Consider the following 21,866-nt stretch of genomic DNA (forward strand, 5'->3'; position numbering starts at 1 on the left):
AGCCAAGAAACACAAAATAGTTCCCCCTGACGATCAGATTTGGCAGGCGGAGGGAAGCTCTTCTTATTACGGCGCGTTTTCGGATCGATAACGGGAACACGACTTCATTTTGAAAATCGAGGGCAGAGGGGAGAAAATGGAGATTTATACGGTCTTGGTTGAAATCTTCGTGGAATAAAAAAAGTCTTAACGCTCACAGTTCTTTCTAATGTACACACACTCGTGATGGGAAAATGCTGGTCGATCTCATTTCGAGCAATTTAAAATTTCCGAGACGGAGACGTAATCATTAATTCGACGCGCGGAAGTTCGGAAGAGAGCGGCTAGATTGCACTGCCCGGAGCGGTTTTATTAGAAAACCTCTCGCAAGTTCCGCGACGCCTACGGGCTGTAGTCATAAGGACGTAGATTCGAATTGATGGCACTCGCCCGCTTGGCAAAAAAGATAGCGCAAAGAGGGGGAGAGCTACGACACGTTCCGGCATTACCCGGCTATGATGCTTTCGATAGAAGAGAGGGTTTGAGAGAGCCTCGCACGCTGTATGTACCGCATTACGGTTTAACGGCGCACGTATAACGGCGCTGGTTACTGCGCGCGTTGTAAAAGCAGGGCGCTTTAAAAGCTTCTCGGCTTCAGGTATCTTCTCTCCGCTCGCTCGCTTCCTCCCGCGCGTTTTATACACGTCGCGACTGTAACTTATGTTTAATGCGGATTATTGATGTCGGCCGTATTATATAACGCGAACCTCGCCGTCGTCGCGTGACACCTGATTTTTTACGCGACCATTGAAGAAAGCTCGAAACTGCACTTACTGCCGCTTACGTAGCAACCGCGGCAAAGAGGAATGTTCTCTCAGCCGGGATATTCCTCTCTAATCTGAACGAGCGTTTCGCGTGATCCAGTCGGAACGATACGCTTGAGAAATGTGATAAATGCCTCGTGTCGTCATACGGAAACGTTCCTCGAGGAAGCGCGTTTTGCTCGAACATTCGTGCATCGCGAGCACCGTGGCGAGCGACCTTGTCTCGATTTATCCATCGCGTCTTGTTCGCGAATAAAACAAGTTTCGCAATCGTATTATGATATAGAGGAAGATTGAGGGAAAGCACAAAAACATATTCATGTTTTTCGACTGTAAAGTCTGTCGGATAGAATATGAATTTCGTCTACAGTGTACAGCTATTCAAACTGAATTCATACTTTCTATTTATAAGCACGTTCGGTTGTGTTATTAGCGTTGCTTAATTGAAGCTTTTGTTGTGAAAATCTAACTAACAAATCAGTAGTAAGTAATTTATTTGTTACAATACTACTTTATAGCGTGAGTTCTGAATGACTATTTGGAAAAAAGGTGAAATTCCCGTCTGAAATTTGTCGAACAAAGTAAATTGCACAAAATACCATCTTTGTGCAACAAAATTGTTGAATTTTTTTATCAAAATATATTTCCATGTCTTCGTATATCGTCACCGCGTATTCGTAATTGCATGCGTAAACGCGTATCATGATAAGAGCATACACATGCTACGCGAAATAATGAGAAGAATGGGGTTTGTTTGTTTGTACGTCGATTATTCGTCGTGATGTAGCCGTTGGAAGTTCACGAAAGCGGCGTGTCTACGTCTGATACTGAACGGCGACGCGCGTTCACGCCGTGAGAGTTCACACCAGAACTATTAATTTTCGATCATTTTCAAGTTTTAAACTTTTGGAAGGATTCGGAACATCGAGGAAAACTTCGAGCCTTCTAATTTTGGTAAGCCAAAGTCTCGGAAGTATGTTTTAAAAGGTCGCAGCCATCGCGCTCCGTAGCTTCGAAAAGTGCCTGTAAATGAGATTGGATAGCGATCGATCAAATTGAGATTAGATAAACGACAAAGCAAAGTCGATAACGTGGACACGATCCTTAAAATGTGATGTTATACAAACACGATCATTACGTTATTCTTTTTGCATTTTTCGTACTATCTTATATAAATATAAATGTGCGTAATATGAACATAAATGTGATAAATATGTGCTATTCTGTTTTACCATATCCAACGCAAAATCTAACCTAGCATATAAATTTGTTTACAAACTTTTCACAGACCTCTTTATACATCAATATTTAATTGAAAAGGTATAAAATTGTTTCTTCGAGGTTTTCCTGATTGCAATATTCACACACTCGATATGTATTGCACAAACTGCAGGATTTCTGTATATATTTACGCTGACAGTTAGAGATGTCAATATTGAAGTTTCTAATCATTTTCATCGCACATTAAATAATGCTTCAATTCATTTGCGCGCGTATTTCCATCGTGTGAAAGCATTTTACAATACGAAGTCACCTTTGTAGAAAAAGGTCAATATTTTGCCGGTAAAGTTTTCAAATATGGTATCCCCTTAAGCGTTCCCTACATAAATCCAAATTTATTCGATTGATCCCCTATAGGACAATTACGCCGTTAACGGCCGATGGAACCGCGTCGGGTCAAATAGACGCACAATTTCTCCATCTAGTAAAATGGAATCTCCCACGCCGGTGACATCGAAGAAGCTCGAGATGGTTTCGTTCTCGCACCGACGCTTTTCTAAAAGTCGCGCTAGGGGTGACGTTTATAGCGATACGCATCATAGCTCGGCGCCGCCGGTTTATCTACATTGCCGGGCGATCGGTATCCGACGTGCCCGAGCGAGCTTTTCGATCGAGCTTGCGGTGTTATCCGCAAAGCGGCCGTTCACGGCTACGATTATGTTTCCCCGAGAGCTGCCTTCCAATTTCGCTCGGTGCTGCTTCGCGAAGAAACGCGTCCTCAAGAACGCGTATGAAAAACGCGAGGGAGACCCGGAGAGAGATCCCGAACGGCCGGGATATCCATTTCGGTTCAGCGCTCCTGCGCTACATCCATTGTCCTCGGGATACGACAGCGCGGATTATTTTCTCGGATCAACGGCCACGGATGGCGCTTATTTCGCGGCGACGTCTTCCACGTAATCTTTCTCAAACCGTATCAGTTCCCACGTATCCCTCGGGAATCCCATTTAGTTTGCCGTCACTCGCGCGTGTATATTGGCGTCGCGCGCGTTCACGCATGCGTTCACGAAAAAAAAAAGTGTCGGAGGATTAAATATTCGATTAACCGGTCGTGGCGCAGAAATTGCTTTCGAAGCGATGCTAACGACGACGCGCGAATAAAGTTACAACACCACGCGGGTACTTACGTAAAACGGAAACGACGAGCGAGCGTGCGTTTTTCGAGAGAAGAAGCCAAATAAAAGCGGTAACTTCCGTTTAGGATTTAAATGGAAACAATGGAGAAACGCGGCAGTCCTTAGACTCCTCTCGGCCACTCCATTACCTGTCATAATGAAGCGGCACGCGAGGTGAAAAATATTCGCGCGTGATCGGGGGAGGGAGAGCGTCCGCGAGCGTGAACGCATCGATCCCCTACGGCGTATGCAAATCTCGGCAACAGTCGGAGCTGCCAATCCGTCCGTAAAGCAAGCACAAGCATGGAAGGCGCAAATGAGAAAATGCAACGAGAGAGAGAGAGGAAGGTAGTATATATAGATGTTGATCTTCAAGAGACAATGAGGTAGGTGAAATAGAACAGTTGATGTGCATATAAGAACATTGAACAGTCACGAACGAACGGTGCAAAACGGAAATGTAAAGATACGTCCACATAGGTCGCAACCCGCTAATGCAGTTCGTGGATGGAAAATGACGCAAAATCGTTGCATACAACGCATTCGTAAATCGATCATAAGCGACGAATCAAATCAACTCCAATTTTCGGCAACTTTTGTGTGGAAACTGCGTCGACCAATTAGAGAAAAGTAAAAGATAGCTATCCCTTTTCCGCTACTCTTTGCTTTTCTCCGATTGGTCGGCGCAATTGCAGGAAGTTGGAGTTAATTTTGGTGCCGTCGGTATAATCCGGGTATTTCGATACCCGCGGATTTGGGTGTCCGGATCTTTCGGAATTACCCAGGTACTTGCACTGAGGGAAATCTCACTGAAATTATAGTCATTTGCGGCTTCAACTACCTCTTCTTGTTTCAACCCAAAAATAATACCAGCAATATGAATGTGAGATTATTTTTTTAGTTTTATTATTATTTATAGTTAAGGCTAAAAATAATTATAATTTTCGTCACTGTATACTTAGAAAACACCTTGTATACTTATTAAAACATAAAATTTATTATTGCTCTGAATTTTTTTCCCGTATTTATTGACAGACCTTAACGTACGCATCACGAAGATGATTGACAAAGTATAGTATCATAGAGTAAGGTAAAATTAACGAGTTTTACGACCCACAAGCATGAAATTCACGTGCGTTATATCTCTGTGAAAAATTCGGCGTGGAGTATCGCGTGTATAACCATGTGTAAAGTGGGAAGGAACTCTTCCTCTATTGTCGTAGTCGTTCGCGAGAAGTATGAAAGCAAGATAAGGAGAAACAGAGAGAAAGAGAAAGAGAGAAAGCATGCGATGCGGAAAATTACACAAACGTATCGCATTCCCCAGTTATTCCACGGGAACAATGATGTGAACAGACGGAGTCAGCTTCTCGTGAGGAAGGATCGTCTTGACTGATGGCGGGGATACCGAGAGTGATTTTCACCGAACATTGATTAATCGATCATTTTCAATTGTCAGTCAAATGTTATCTACTCTATCTTATTGTAAAGAAATCAAGTAGCATTAGTTAAGACGTTAAGAGTTTAAGACGTATATTTTCATATACACATGGAGAAACATTTTGCTGGCAAATTTATCAGTTACTATTAAGAGTATTAATTGCTCTTTGCTGGATATGCGGACAACAAAATTATTTTTTCCATGTAACATATTTTCTTGTTGCCACTATATTAACAAACAATTTCCTGCAGAACTTGTTTCCTCCATGTGACACAAATAAAAATCATTAACTTTCCAATAATCGTTGAGCGAAAAGTTACACAATTGGAAATTGGTGTTGGCAATTCTTATTAATTCATCATCAATTAGCTTAAAATAGTTTGGTAAAAGTCGCCTTGACTCGTGGTTCTGTGAAAGAGAGGAAAAGTTTGCAGTTCGACACAAAGTATGGTGTGACGACGATGAGAGCGATAGGAAATTGACGCGCAGTCAAATCCAGATTCGCGTGGCGATCCGCCTAATAAAGCGGATCTATCTTATCTAATAAAGCTGAAAGAAATCCGTTGAAGCTACAAGTTATTTTTCATTGCTGGGTCTCTCTTGGCAGACGGCTATTGGAAGGACACTATCCGCTCGTGTATCAGATCGCGTCCCATTTCCTCCTCCCCCCGACAGCGTCGTAGAAGAAATATCTTTGCCGAAAGTTTTCCATCCACACACACAGCCGCCATTGTGTCAACCATTTTCTAGCAGTTCTATCAAGGTGAAAGCTCTTAATCTCAGAACTCGCCGGGAGACAACAGCGATTCAACCTCGTTCCGTGTTTCCCTATGTGTGTGTATGTTTACAATAGTGAAAGGAAAAGAGAGTTCGCAGCAACCCTTCAGCATTTGTCTCGCTCTTAGTTACCTCCGCGATAGCGACAGGATAAAAAGAGCACACACAGAGAGAACACGCTGCAGCGAAGAGGAAGTGGAGGGCATATGTAGCCGGAGGATTTCGCACGACCATGCTGCGGCGTCGAGATTGGCTTTAAGGAACAAACGCGGAACAAATTAAATGGTTAACGATGACTTTCGATTAGGAATAACGGCTCACATCCCGCCGAAAGAATGGGACGCTACATATCTTGATATAGATAGTAATAAAGACTATTATTTCAAATTATGAAACGCGCGCTCGTGCACGTTTAGCCGGAATGGAAAACCGATGGGGAAATTGCTCTCATATTTTTAATTAATTTTTCATGAGATACACGTACGCTTTTAATAGCGAACGAATTAGCGGGATACTCCTGATATAGGATAAAACTCGGTGAAATATCGTTAGTATCGCTGGAAGCATATACGAAAAATCAATAAGATAACGCGTACACCGAGTGAAAAAACTTATTAAAATTATTGTTATTTTTGATCTCAGCTATATTTTCTTCCGATGCAAATTACTAGAAAAGTGGTTCTCCCGATTATAATTCTTTTGTTTATGTGATTACAGTTACAAACGCCAAAGATTTTTTTTCAATATAGCGGATGTACAACGTCTGCGAAGGTGACCGATAAAATACAAATTAATATCTTTATCGGTTTCTCATTACAGATTCGAACGGCCATTTTCTCGTAGGGATAAAACATCCGGGAAGACACATGTTGCGAGACAACGGAAAATCATCGGCGCACAATGGTGCTGGCAGATCGCCGCAGTCAACTGTGTCGCGAACCAATGTAGCATTTATACCGCCAAATTAGTTGATCTAATGAGCAAAGAGCAGCTGTCGCGGTCGGGTCGACCGATATCAATGCGCGCCAGGTCAAAGTTCATCGGGATGAAATTTAGCCCCCTCGCCGGTTTGGATCGCGCAGCGGTAATTTCGGCGGAAGCATCCTCGTATATGAAGCCATATATGAGCATATCGAGAAGTACCAGGTTAATTCCGGCAATAAAACCCCGACAGTTGCCGATACCTGCCGCGAGAGAAGAGCAAAATCGAACGGAACGATCGAAAATCTTCCCTGGGTTATGGCGATCCGATTCGCCAGGCGTTTTCTCCTTTCCTGCCGCCTCGATTCGATTTCGCACTGTCGAATCAAATGAGAAATCGTGACTCTCGAGATTCTCTCATCCACCTCATGGAATTGGGGCCGGTAACTCTTTCAGATTTCTCGAGTATTTCTAACCACGTCCGAGAAATTGCGAGCTGTAATTACGGAAGAAAGAACACGTGAAGAGAAAGAGAGAGAGAGAGAGAGAGGGCGGAAACGCTAGAGAGCAAGACCAAATGTTTATTATTCATGAACATTCAGTTAACTGTCTGGAACTTAACTCTGCCCAAGGCGAACATAATCCTGACTATGGAGGGAACTAATGAATAATGTCAGAACTCGTGGCGAAATCGTCATGTTTTCGAGCTGATTTACTCGTGCTTTCGCACGTGAAAATTGCATGATGTTAACAGACTCCTTCCAGAATGTCTCTTTACATTGCTTACATGAAATAACAATCAAATAATCAGACGCGTCCCAATAAATTCCCACACATATGCACAAACGCACATCCAAACACGCCTCTAATCAGTCAACAATTAATATGAAATTAAACGGGAACTCCGGTGGTGTGAAAATAACACGAAATGAAATTTCATCAGCGGCCGTATGTACGAAAACTTCGTTCCCGCCGCTCATCTCTACTCCCTCGCGCGCGATAGCTGCCGGCCACTCCGTGAGGTCCGCGCGTTTCAGTCGATACGTACCACTCCGCGATCAATAGATCGCAGCTCATCCTTCTTGTCTGGAGGACAGCGAGAGAGAGAGAGAGAGAGAGACGGAAGATACGAATTATACGGGCAACAAAGAGTTGGTATCGTGCCAGACACGTCGAAGACTTACGTGGATACGTAATGTTACGTAATGTACATACGCATCGAGGATGACATATTTTGGCGAGTATACGCTTACGCAACATATACGAATTTCGCTCTTTATTATTCCGTTGGAGGATAACCGAGTCACGAGTTGTCGTCTAACAATCAAACATCGCGAACCTCATGAATGATCTTTTTGTTGTCATTATAGTAACTAACAATTTGCTGTGGCGGTAACAAGTTTTTCTTCATATGCCATTATCGAACTTCTTGACGTAGTTATTTATTTTCTAACTGGTATTTTTGCGATTATACCACACAAGATGCGCCGAGAAACTGGATATATTTTGAAAGAACTCTGCGAGCGCGGAGCAGTGTTATCTATAAATAACATTTAAAGCGGTCTTTGATATTCTTTAAAATATGACGTGGTGACGACTCGTCCTATATGCTCGCGAAAGAATAATATGTTGCAGTTTGTCTACTTAACTGGCCAGGTTAGAGACTGAGAAAGGGTATACATAGAGAAATATGGAAAAAGGAGGATACGGTTGTCGACAGTTTGCGAACGAATCTTCTCGTGCCGCTGGGACAATGCGTCTCGTGAATATATTTGCGATATGGAACCGTCACCGATTCCAGTCACACATATACACACACACACACACGTACCATAGAAAAGACCGTCGGAGTCTTGAATTAAATATTTGAGGAAGTGAATGTTTTCGGGGTTTCCGTTATTAATGTATTCTATATTAGCATTTCTGTATACGTGAAATATTTAATATCAAAACGTCGATTGAACGCGCAGTATTCGAAACGTTCATAATTTAGAAAAGCAGCAAGGAACGATACTATTGAGAAACTGAAAATATCAATTATGTTCTTGCTTTTTAATGTTCTGCCATACATGCTGAGAGGAATCCCGTTAAAATTATCATCATTTTCAGCCTCAACTCTTCTTTTGGTTTTAATCCGAAAATAGTAGTACAATGATATGTGTGATATCATAATAAGCGAACGATTTCCACGATATCGGAAAGCCGATAATTGAGATCGTTAGATATGAGCTGGCTAGGAAAGTAAACATTAATATATAGCATAATTAGCATCTGTAGAAGGACTTTGTATTTAATGAATCCTTGTGTTTGCAATAACAAGTTGAATTTTACGGACTTTTCACGAGTTTAAGCCTTTCTGCCCCTTTTAATGCGTGTTGCTATTATTTCACCGTTCTAGCAGGTAACATTCCTCACATGAAGCGGCTATGAGGGGCTTAGAATTACTTCGCTTTTATTACTTCCGCCGGCGGAAAGTTAAATTTTGCCGAGTGCTACCGAGCAGCGGCAATAAAGAGATGGTCGGAGAAACGTTTCGAACTAGGCAACCATCGGTCCGTTCCTGATCTTCTCGAGCTTACCAATTACTCTGCACTCGTTTTTCTTACTTTACGCCGAACCAAGAGATCCTGAAATACAAGGCGCGTAAGCGAATTTATATCCTTTCCGGTGCGGCGGCTCGGAGTAGTCCGAAGAAAATAATTAACCCGCTTTCCTCCTCCCCCCTCCTTCACCTATTGACTCGCCCCTTCGAATCGAGTGCCTCGTTGACAACAGAAATTATGGCTCGCACCGGAAAAGCAGCGTCGCCACGGCTCTTTTGCTCTTCTCGTTACCGTTCGATATCGTCCGACGTCACGTTCCAGGTTTTTGTCTCGTACCGCACCAAAAGATTCCGCACATTCCGGCACGCCTCTGTCGTGCATTCCGATCGTTCTTTATTAGAACGCACATAAATAACGATTCGACGAGGATAGCCGCGGCACGGTTGCCCACTATTCCGATCGAAGGGCCTTGCGAATCGAAGATTCCTCCCGAGTCGAAATTTTAGTTCTATATGGTGCCTTTAATCTTACAACACAGTGAGAGATAGGAAAATAGGTTGCATATTAATTCTAACAATATAATTTACTCCTACTTTAACCCTGGTACATCTGTAAATACAAACAAACATCCTGGCCATAGTTCTGACCGTCCCTTCCACAGTATAGTTGTGATATTAACAATTATTCAATAATAATTATTATTACTGGAAGTTGGTACTGTCCCAATATTGATAATCGAAAATTCTTACTACTTTTCTCAATACTGTTGTGGTATTGATTTTCGATACTGGCTTAATATTGGCTCATTTCTATCATCCCAGTACTGAACTGGAATCGAGTACCGGTACCTTGCCGGTAGCAAATTCCTACTTGGGTCTCTGCATACATATTTCTAAAATAAAAAAACCAATTGGAAATTAGTGGAATAAGAAACAGAGGAGAGAGTGGGATTCGTAAAAAATATCTACGTCGGAGATACACTTAATATTCTAAGATTAAGAGCGTGAAAGTAGCGTCAAAATTTCGACTCGGGTTGTTTCGCTTCGAAACAATTCCACCTCGGGAGCCCAAACTAATTTGTTGGCTCGCGCCTCAAAAGTTGAAACTGGCCATTTTCTTTCGCGGGAATAGAAAATTCGTTTGGTGAAGTGACCGTCTCCCTCTTCCGAACACTTTCGCGAGCGTAAGAGCTTTCGCGCGTGCAATGTAAGCCCAAAACTCTTCGGACGAGAAGTCGTAAAGTGTATTTACAAAACGATCTTTCCTCAGCCTCGAGAAACCGAATCGCCTATCTTCTAAGAATAACTTTCGCAAAGGTGTGATAAATGTAAGTGCGAGATGTAACAACAATATGTCTACGGGAATATGAAGTAGCGAATTTTTAAATAAAATCCCGATCATCTATCTCGTATTCGCGCTTCCACGGGTGGCTTCCATATCACGTGAGGAAATTACGTGAGAAAACTGCGTAAGAATATCGTGCACGTTCGCGCGTTTCACTTATCTCTATGAGAATGACCTCGTTTATATCGCGATAATTAAATCGGCCGATTGAATTTCTGCTCCGAAGTAAAATTTGTCGAAGCATCGCCGGCAATTCGAAGGCCTTCAATTTCAGATAACTTCCGCTCGACCATCGATACATCGCTATCAAAACAGCTGACGTTTCTCTCGGTTCGCCCTCTGGAAATTGTAGGCAGGTTGAAAGATCAATCATTTGAGACAGTTATGATACGTCCGGCTCAAAAATAGCGATTCTGCCGAGGTTTTTATTTTCAACGCCCTCCACCCCCTACGAGATATATATTCCTTTCTCTCTCTTTCGTACATGTCACCACGAAGACAGACTGAAAATGTAGACGTTCCTATAGATTACGTCACCGCTCGCAGTTGTTACGGGCATTTCCTATCTGCACGTGTGTAACTTTTCATATCCAGTGCGGCCGCCTGCAAAGCAGATATGCGCGTGAGCCCGCAGCTATAAGAGCACGGTACGCTGTGTTTTTCCTCTCTCTTCCTCACTCTTTTTTCACTTTTTTTTTCGACGTTGCCCTTTTTTCTCGCCGACCGTTTCGCGAGATAATGACGATCTATGGCGGAGGCCGTTGCTTTCTCGCGAGTCACGACGATGCCGCGGCGTATCAAGGTAACACACACGCTATATCAGAGCACGCGTTCGCGTCTGAAAAGCATGTTGACTGTTTTATTACTCCCACTATCTAGTGTATTAGCTGACGGCGCACGCGGGAGACGCGACTCGTAAATGTTTGATGTCGGAGATTGGATTTTCCAGACGGCGGAACGGGACGGTGCGATTCCGCTAAAGGGCCGAATATGTGTGAGAGAGAGCGAGGATCTTTCCGCAATTATCTCCTGTGTGTGCCTGAGTGGTGCAAAACACGATATTAGCGAGCAAGAAGGACCGATCTTCGCTCCGATCCGAATCATTATAAGCATAATGATCAAGTCGTAGACTTTTTCTGTTAGGCTTAATGATAAGATTTTTTCTCGTGAGAGGCAAAGGGAAGTCTGGTCTGTCTATTACATCACGCTATGTGTTCTCGCCGTAACGTATTTATGGAAAATTCGTCGAGTGTTCTGCCAATTACCGATTTCGACGCGTTATCAAAACTAACGGCCCGACTGCGAAAATACTGCAAAAACCCTGTTGTATTAAACGAGAAAGTAGAGCAGCCGCGGAAGCGTGTCGGTCGTCGGATATTCACAAGCATAGTTGCGTGGCTAATTACAGCTACAGCTCCTGGCCCTCCACCACCACCGTCGCCGGCGGTATGAGATTTTAACTGTAGCGGAACGAAATGTTCATTACAGGAAAAATCCGCGAGAGAACATCGCGCGCGCGCGGGGTCAACTGACCGCCGTTTGAACTTTCCCCCGTGACGCTATATTGTGGCAAATTTATAATAAACAATGTCTATTTTCGACTTGTGATGAACTATTTTTCGTATCGCGCGATCGCGCGATAATCTTTTACATTTCCGTCGCATGCTCGTTATTTATGCTCGCGTGAATGTACTGCCTACCAGCAACGGTAGATTGGGGTACGTTTCGTAACCGCGTTAATAGTTTCCCGGCTAACAAGGAAATACAGCGAAACTTACCGGCGGAATTAGATTCATCGTAATTCAAAGAATCTGTGCAGGACCGTTCATTGACGTCCAAAGTGACGAACAAATTGGAGAAACGGTAATAAAATATCCGTAGTAAAATAAAGATTTGAATTAATTGACTGTTTATAGAATATCGTAGTCTTCTGTAGTTGTGCTGACTCACTATGTATTTATTATGTTATTTTACTTACTCTTGTAATATACAATTATAAGCAGTGAGCGAACGATCGGAGAATATATATACTCAAGTAACACCCTGTGTATTTATTTATTTGCTGCAGCAGCATCAACACTTTTCTGTCTCTCTGTACTATTTTTCTTCGTGTGGCCATTTAACTTGTTCGCTTGTCAATGTATACTTTAGGAAGCCCAAGGATTGAAAAAATCGATCTTCGGTGCGTTTTGTCAATACGACACAGAGCTCGCAATACTCTTCACCGCGATCGTTTTCCTGAATCCAATGTCGTTACGATAGACACGAACACACACGCAATAAAATATGATTGATAATTACGAGCGGAGGTTGCAACTTTTATCGCGAACAGTCGAGTAATCCTCCTCGTCCCCTAATGCAATTCCCTCGTTATTCCGCGGGTTTCTCGCGTTCCGTTCAATTCCGACGGGCTTTTTCAAATCTCCGCTAAAGACATCGACTGAGCTGGGCTGTGCGGCACGGAAAAACAAATCGTGTTACGTTGATTATCTGCGCCGAGTTCTCCGGAAGCCAGAGGGAATATCGAACGGCAACGAGGGGAACAACGATATGTGATACCTGGCGATGTGCGATGATATGCGGCGAAGAGAAAAACATCGCGCGAAAAGCCACGAACGGAGAAATTAGCCTCGTCGAGATCACGTTGAAAAATAAGGAGAAAGCGACTTTCCGCGCGGGACGTGTATATCGGGAAAGGAGAACATTTCGCAAACCTCGGATCCTTTTTTCCTTCCGCCTTTGCAGAAATATATCCGTCGCAAGTCATCCGTTCGTGAAATTCGCTTATACAGTTCGACACGAGAGATTTTTCAATCAATTCTTAAAGACGGCTCTCGGCTGTGGAGTTTCCAAGTTGGCGCGTCAATTTTACTCGAGCCGCGGAAAACGTTCTATTTTGGATGATAGGTCGCCTTTTTTCCACTAACTCCACCGCTTCCCGAGATGTTGAATCGCTTACAGATCAACGCACTTCTTTTCATTCCTTCTGGGGCAGAAATCGCTCGATATTGCGAGTCGCTCCTCAAGTCGTCGTCAATGTCGTCGCGGAGACACTGAACTTACTCAAGGCAGTTTATTATATTTCATTCCCGTGCGATTTTGGCGCGCTCTCGTGTCTTCGACGACCTTTTCCCGAAATTTCAATTCGAAAAGTACAATACAGGTCATTCGATTTTTCGCTCATATAGAGCGAACTCTCTCCACTTTGAAACACTACATCGAGGAAACAATATTTGTAACTATAACTACATATGTAGGGTACGGTATATTTTTGATTGCTTTTTCCGCCAATGACCTGATAGCGGAAGCTATTTCCGAGTCACCGGTCCGAAGATCATATGGCCGGTAAGCAGAACGAAAAACTCGTCGTCAAAGCGAACGCCAGGTCTCCTCTGACCAGCGGACTGTACAACACTCATCTTTGCCTCCCTGGTTTTGTTTGTCTTTGCGCACTTTTCTATTTGCGCTATCGTTTGCTTTGTGCCGGACAGAAACGCACGAGGAGGCCTGTTTTTCATGACGCGCGTACGGATGTTCCTCTATTTCGATTTCCGGTTCGCTTTGTATCGTCCGGAACCGAAATCGCCTTTTTTCTACGCGCGCGCCCGCGCAAACGCGATGACAAGTAAAGAGGATTAAAAATGACATTTTACAGATACCTCAGAATTTTCGTCGCAGCTCCGCGGGCGCAAAATTCAATGAAGATAACGAGACCGACCGAGTGCGATCCATCGACGGGAAAAATAATGTTCGCCATTATCGCTCTATTTATCGCGCAAACAGAAGCGTAGTCGGGAATAACCGCAAAGAATACCGGCTAAAATTACCGAAGGATCTCGGTGTGTATTCCATCGCGTGTTATTCAAAGCTTCGTTTAATTGCGCGCGCAACGAAATCAAAACCACCTTTAAATTGCAAATTTAACGAAACGAGCGTTGCGACAATTGAGATATCGCGTGACAATCGATACCAGCGAATCTAATCTACGTAAGATACGCTCCCCCTCTGATATAATACCAAAAATTTGCGACAATGAAACTAATGATGATTACGACTCGACGTCTGCTCGCGTGTTCGAGCCTCTCTAAAAGCAGTCCATCGGAGTAAGTTTACGCTTCTCCGTCAACACGGCAGGTTAGAGTTCACGGAAGCCAGATGGATGCTGCTGAAAACGGTGCTTTCAGCTTAACGCAGTCACTAAGCACGGCTGTTTTAACTACCCGACCGCCCACTACTACTACACACGCCAATTTCGCGCTGTTTAAGTCCTCGTTACCAAATATTTTGCCAGCGCTAAAGCAGAACGAGAGGATAATACTCGTGTAATAATGAAGACGGCTTCGATTAGTAACAACCGCGAAATTTGCCGCGGGGTTTCGAGGGAGCAGACCCAATTTTCCGCTTTTCTTCCCCTCGTGGGAAAACAGTGAAGGTAAGGACCGAACGTTTATTATGTGTACATATATCCACTCTCTATAATAATTTTACTCTTCCCTCGCGTTAAGGTCAAGTTCCCGGTAAGTATAATATGGTCCAAAATACAGCTCCCAGACGATCGACGAGAGCCGTCAGCGTCGCGTCAAGCATGTCATCCTTCGTGATATCTTGGTTTAAACGGCGAGAGCAGCTCGTACAACCACACCGACGCAAAGGGAATATACGAAGACTTCACCTGTCAATTATATTATTTCTCGAGAAGATCTTGAAGGTTGGGGCACGAGTGACGTTGATTTATATCGTACATTGTTTCCCCTCCGATGAATCAAGACTCAACTATTTTTTAACTAAGTTTATAATTTCTTTCTTTCTCAGAGAGATGATGCTGCTTCATATAAATCCTCGAATATTAACCTTTGCTTTACACTGAGCACAAAATATTTGTGACTGTAATCATCACAGTGAGAGATTTATAGTGCGAAGAACCATTTTTTCTAGTAAACGTTTCAACGATACTACATCGGCACGCTAAAATAGAATATCTTTACTTAAGCTCTCCAACGAAACTTCGTACTAACTAATTAGCAATTCGTTTTTGCAGATAAATGGAATGAGGTGTCACATTTCACCGTCGTGCACCATCGGAGGACGTTTCGGGAAGCACCGCAGTGTACCGCATGCAGTGAGTAAAGTACTCGATTAGCATTCGCTTTTACCGCACCGTAACATTTACGCACGGCGTATCATCTAAATTTTCGGCTCGCTAATGCGCGTATGCGCGGTGGGCGCATACAGATGTGCGCTACGTGATCGAAATTTTGTACCGGCCCGGTAATCAATGCGAAAGTGGCTAATCAGTTACCCCTCCCGTGCGCAAATTATCGTTTGGAGTGACGCAAATTGCCGCGGCGGAAGCGCCGAATAAAAATGCTGTCGTACGGACCGCAGGATAATAAAGAAGGGCGCGACAGTAACTTCGTTACATCGGTGAATCCTGTTAAAATTCACGATGCGGAACAAGCGCATTACGACTTGCAAATGCGCAAAATACGCGGACGGAAGTAAATGTATTCGTTTTTCGCACGCGCTTCCGCTCGGGGACGATCGCAATTAATCAAGACTGTTCCCCGTCCAGTCGCGACCGCGTCATCATCCAAATTGTTGACTTTATTAACGCACCGTGTACTTACAACGTTAATGTAGAACCCTCGCGTGTAAATAAATATTTACATGTTCGCAGTCATTCACGTATCTATACATCGGCCGACGCTTGATTGATTACGCCTGAGTACCCGCCGCTAATTATTCAACATAACATTTCGATTATCGACACGCAACGACGGTTAACTACACCGAGAGATGTTTCACGGCCGGTTTACTTAGATTAATGCGTGGAGGGAACGCATGCATACCGGCGCTGCAATGGCCGCGATTAATCGCCGCTGATGATAATTGCATTCTTCTGCAATTTTAATATCGCTTAATATCGCTTAATACCGCGAGGAGCGTATAGAATTACCGATAATGTCGGTCGGTCGCGTCATCCCCCGTTTCTCTTTTTCCCTCTTTGCGAAATTGTCGCGCAATTAAGTAATCCGTCTGGAAACGGCCTGATTAATCGCGCGCTATTAATGCAGACGCGTCTATACATATTCAATAACGCGCGATATACACACGCGCTATGTGAACGAATCAATAATTTTAACGTTATCACAGTATCAATCTGCGCAGAACGAACTACGTAAAATAATCACGATCCGGTAATGCGACTCAATTAGGACGCGGCACGTCCCGTACCGTCGTCCGTTTACACGATCGCGCGTGCATTCGTCTGGATTACGACAATCGATCCGGGCTCGTTATTAACTTAATATTAAGTTGAAAACGATTTAGCGCGGCGATTATCCGCGGCTGAACGTGAGTGACATCGAGCGAATCGAAAATTCCTGCCGCAATCGACGATTATCCGCGAGCATTACCTTAATTGCAGGCGCCGCTAATGCGCGTATAGTTGTTCCGGGTCGCCGTATCGGTCTTGCATATCGTCCCTCGTGGCTCTCGTCAATTGCGACTGCGAGAGTCTTGTCCGTAAATAGGCTCCCGAGTGCTCAAAATGCGAATCCTAAACCCCACACCCATTCAGGTGACACAAGAGAGGCGTGCTCTCGATCTTCTCGCGCTACATCTTTCTATTTCTTTCTCTATTCCTCTGCCTTTTTTTCCCTATCATGACGTTTCTAAAGTCCTGTTATGTCGAATTACAAAAATAGCTTTCAACAGTCGTTTATCCAATAAAATGATATGATACTCTCTAGATTTTTTGGAATAAAGTTTCACTCGAAAAGTAGAGCGACAGCTCTACTGACGTCGATTGCCATTTCGATGGTGTCATCGAACGCTCCGATCGGAGTTTAAAGAGCTGCATTGTGGACTCGTCCCTTATATACCACCGACATGAATACAACAGGTTTTCGGAGCGCTTCACGAACGGCAAAAGATTAGAATCGCGCCGGCGGATAACAACGCTGATCTCGTTAACCCGTGTCGTCACGTCATGACATTGTCATCGCGTCGATATCAGCGGAGGGATAATCGTTAAATTAATAATCCCGCGGCCGTATTGAAAACGCGAGATTCCATCTTTCTCTCCCTCTCTCTCTCTCGTGCGTATACGGATACAAATTATCCATAAAATGGATAATTCCGTCCGAGCGAAGGACGCGCCTCGACTTAAGAGCCCGCATATATTTACACGGTTTTATGCGGTGAACTATAAATTGGAATTAACCGGAGCAAGTTTGGACGCTTTCCAAGAGAGCGTCGCATTTCTGACGCTGCGGATCGGGTAAAATGCGGGGTATATACGGAAAAGTGCGCGTAACAACGCAAGGCGAAATCAAAATTGTCGGACGCTGGTTAAAGATAAATAAAAAAGAAGGAGAGGAAGGAAGAACGCATGCTACTCCACACGATGTGTGTCCACAGGTGCGGCGGCGCTTAGCTCGAACGTGTTGTGTGCCATTTACGTCGTGAGTTTATGGCGCCGTGTAACCGCCGCATCCTCGTGCTAAAATGACGGAAAAATATAACCCGGTACGTCGTTATAATTAGCCCTCCATTATGCTTAACGTCCATTAACGTCGTTAGTTTCGGAGCGACACCCGCGGCGGCGGAGGGAAGTCGCCTACCACTACTCGCGAGGGTGCCTATGCGAGCGTGAAATTTTGTCGATGCTAAATCGAGCGAATCTGGCATTTTGATGTCAATTAATATTCCACGCTCCGTTTTGCGCTAATCGCTCACAGGAAACTCCGTTCTAGCGAAACGAACTTAGGGGCCTCCTATTAGCCGTGAACGCGTGATATACTGCTCGGAGGTTTGTAAGCTTTCGCGAGAAACGGGATTATAATTTCGGCGCCGAGTGCTGCGCTTTAGCGGGTAATCATGATTTAAATCGATCGAGCGAGAGACGTAAGGTAATGGTCTCAATTATCGGTCGAATCCCAATTTCGGCTTGAACTCGAGGTTTACTATAATACATTAAGAAAGTACACATTATGTGATGAAGATGTGAGAAAGTTCTTCTTATGTTCTTTAGTTCTTTCTGACTTATTATTCCGAGTTGAAATTTTAGCCCTATGTTAAACCTTTAATTCCATAACATAGGAGGAATCAAGATAGCAGAATAGGTTCCATTTTTATGAAAATTTACTTCCATTTTAATCACAATAATGTCTCAAATTTCTATCTTTATAATGATAAAATGGATTGCTTTGAATATTCATATGATTTTAATAATCGAAATTTCGAGAATATTTATAGCTTCAAGGTATCGCCAAAATTATACTTGTAGAATAAAAGGGAGAAATTAAGAAGTGTAATATCATCAGAATAGGTTTTTAGGTCTATAGATCATCTAGACGCAAACCTTTATTAAGGGGGTAGAAAGATTTGAACTTGTGAAAAGTCGATAAAATTGTACTCGTTATTACATATAAAGCGTTATTACATGTAAAATTCTTCTAATGGTCAGCTTGAAGCGACGTATTGATCACAGAATAAACATTGTATATTTTTTCTCGCAGCAATTTCCACGCTTCTTTATGTCATATGAAACTCTCTTCAGCGTCGATAAAGTGAAAATAAATATATCCAACGGGATGAGGAGCTGATTGATGCGATTAATTTCCGAGCGGGACCGATTAATCTCCCGGCGTATCGCCGCCTCCCGTTGTCTCAAATTACCGTTTGGTAATTCCAAGTCGTCGTTCGCTAACGTTTGCTAACGTTTGCGATATATTTTCGTTTTAAACATAGCTGAATATATACGGGCGGGATGTCATTATACTTCGGATCCATTAACGTTCCAGTTTCGAAAAAGTAGCTCGACGATCAGCTTTCCGTGAAGTCTGCACTCGTGTACAGATTTTTTGCCCATCCATTATCATCGGGCGCGATTAACCGCTTCAGCATATTCTCCACCGCAAGATTCTGGGTGACAAAGAGTTTTCGACGTGGTAAGACCGTTCTGGGGAACACAAACGAGCGACCTTTTACTTCCTAACGAGTTTTAATATTCGCGAGTCATTTCGTACGTTCGCACGAAAATCTCTGGCGGAAATTAGAACATTGTAGCGCGCGGACGCTGGATTTATGTCGCGCGGCTGCGATCTCTCCTCAATCACGCTCGTCGTATACGAACATTTTCCCAAACTGCGCTTGCGAACCGTCGTTTCTCAGATGACCGTTGATGAATCCCCGTTTTCGCAACTTCCGGATGAAATACACAACGCGAGGCTGGCTATTTATCCAATTTTATCTCGTTTTCGCGCGTAAAAATGCTTGCCACCCGACCGTAATTCCCGCCAGTTTAAGATCCCGTGATGATTTCCCGAGCTGAAATTGTGACCTTTTGTTAAACCTTTAATTTTGCAATACAGTAGGAGTTGAGATGGTAAAATAAGTTCAATTTAACTTCTAATAAACTTTGAGCCTGATGATGTCTTAAATTTTCGTTTTCGCTGCTTTAGTTTCGCTAAATCAGCTTGGTCAATTTAGCGTTAAAACTGAATCTGTAGAATAAAAAGTTACAGAGAAAAGTTAAGAAGTATTGACAAGTAGGTTTCTAATAATTTACAGGGTACCTGGGCAAATTATCCTTAAATACATCAAAATAGAATCAAAATTTCCACTCGGCTTATCACGCTGTTCGGACTATGTCACGGAGGAGGAAACTATACGCTTCGATATCCTTCTGCCCTCGCGAACGAAAATCACTCGCTCTCCGACGATCACTTCGCAGTTTTATCTAGGAAAGTCGGTCGTCGGTTAACGAAGCGATAAATACGCCGACTAACGCTCAGTTCCCTAACTTTCTATTTACAAATATCGCATGATTAACGAGTACTTGCGAACTTGTCGCAAAATTTTAGCGACCTGTAAGGCCGGTTCATCCATAATCTCTGAATGCTCAAAAGACACGCCGCTCCCTTCGATTCGTAGCGACTCATAATGACCGCGTTTCATTCGGCATCCCTATACGAAAACCATTACAAAATCATTTTCACCTCATTTAAGATCAATTTTTAGGGTTTGCATTTTTATTTTCACGTGGATGAATCTGAAATCATGTAAGACTGCCTCCATTGCAATAGCATATGGATCCGGAATAGCATCTTGCGCTGGGATCAAAAAAAAGGAAAAGACGAGACCTCACGCAGTTTTCGAAAAACGGGAATTGCTATCGCAATGGAAAAAGGTTCGCGTTTTTCCGCGCGATTTTTATTTACTTTTGCTTAATTTTACTGTTTACTTCTCGACAGGTCGGTATTTTTGCGTTAGCATGATCCAAACGGGCAAAAAACGAAGGAAGATTTCATTCGCGTTCCTTTTAAATCGAATCAACCGTAGTAACAAACCGTTATCTGAACGTTATCCAAGAACGCTGACATATTTGGCAACGAGATCCAATCCGCTGACCGAATTTTCCACTCGCGGATTTCCAGGACGAATACCACCAATGTTTACGGTGCTGTTGCCAAATAGCGAAAAATCTTCGTCCATCGATTCGTCCTCCCGCATGCCGGCGAGAGACACGAAAATCTCGTACGATATTCCGCGTGGTACAAGGAGTTAATGGACGAATGAATGAGCCGATCGCTGCAACGACGGATCGTGGCCTCGCGTTGCGACGCGAATCGCTATAAATCGCGCAAAAAAACCGAATAGTTTTTCGCACTCGTCGAATGCACATTCGCAAATACGGCGGCCCAGCTGCCGCCGCAGATTTAGTCGCTCCGCCAAGTAACGAGAATATAATTTTCCGGGACGCATATTATTATCATCAGCGGGGACACGCGAGCGACATCGTTCACGATTTCTTATCTTTTATTCGGACGCTGCAGCCGGCTCTCTCTCTCTCTGCCGCAACGTTTACCAAATCGTTCCTTTCCAACCGTCCTTCGCTCGCTGTTCTACTTCGTATGCCCGCAAATCGCGACGACACATCACCTTGTGATAACATCTCATAGAACGCAGGTGTTGTCGTCTTCATTCCCGAGAGTTGCCAGCTTATTTAGCTCGGAGAAAATTACAGATTGTCATGCGATGTGTTTTTCCTGTCGGTTTTTTTGTGATACACTCAGTTCGGAGACTTCGAGTGCGTTATCAGGCGATTACCGAACGGTCCTCTCCCGCAGTTCTTAAGGGAATGCCATACTTGAAAACTTTGCCGGCTGACTTTTCTTCACTTCCGACGCAACGCAACGCTCGCGAGAGATTGATATCCGAGCGCGCGATGCGTTCAAGAATGAATTACACGGCGATAGATAGGAATCGTCTGTAGAACAATGCCGGCCGCAACTGGATGCAATTTATCACGGTGCGCGATAACGCGGAGAGCAAGTACGTTTGCTTCTGCTAATCCGGCAGTGACGCGCGCACGATTCAAATACACACACGGAGCTCCGACAAAGCCATCGTCTATCGAAAATTTGTGTATCACCACGTCGCCACGCATGTCCGATCGATCGCGCGACTGATAGTAATGATTTACTACTTGTGCGTCTCGCCGAGATTTCGCTTATTTCCGCTTGCAAAGTTTCCACGCAACAACGAGAGGGAGGAGACGATGATATATCATTAACGTATCGTTCAACTTTCTCTCTCTCTCTCTCTCTCTCTCTGCAAGTGCTCGCGAGAGCTT

The 21,866-nt window shown here is 43.7% G+C and overlaps 1 protein-coding gene across 3 annotated transcripts in view; it reads left to right on the plus strand.

Moving 5' to 3' along the window:
* Positions 1–21,866, plus strand: part of LOC106741677 (obscurin-like) — a 142,289-nt gene that overhangs the window by 62,059 nt on the left and 58,364 nt on the right. For 2 of the 3 annotated variants that reach the window (XM_014613916.1, XM_014613918.1), the window contains exon 2: positions 15,264–15,344. The exons of the other annotated variant lie outside the window; for it this stretch is intronic. The gene's annotated coding sequence lies outside the window, so the exon portion shown is untranslated. The remainder of the gene's footprint in view (positions 1–15,263; positions 15,345–21,866) is intronic. 3 annotated transcript variants of the gene reach the window in all.

This window comes from Dinoponera quadriceps, unplaced genomic scaffold (assembly GCF_001313825.1).
Source record: "Dinoponera quadriceps isolate SergipeBrazil2010 unplaced genomic scaffold, ASM131382v1 scaffold586, whole genome shotgun sequence".
NCBI lineage: Eukaryota > Metazoa > Arthropoda > Insecta > Hymenoptera > Formicidae > Dinoponera > Dinoponera quadriceps.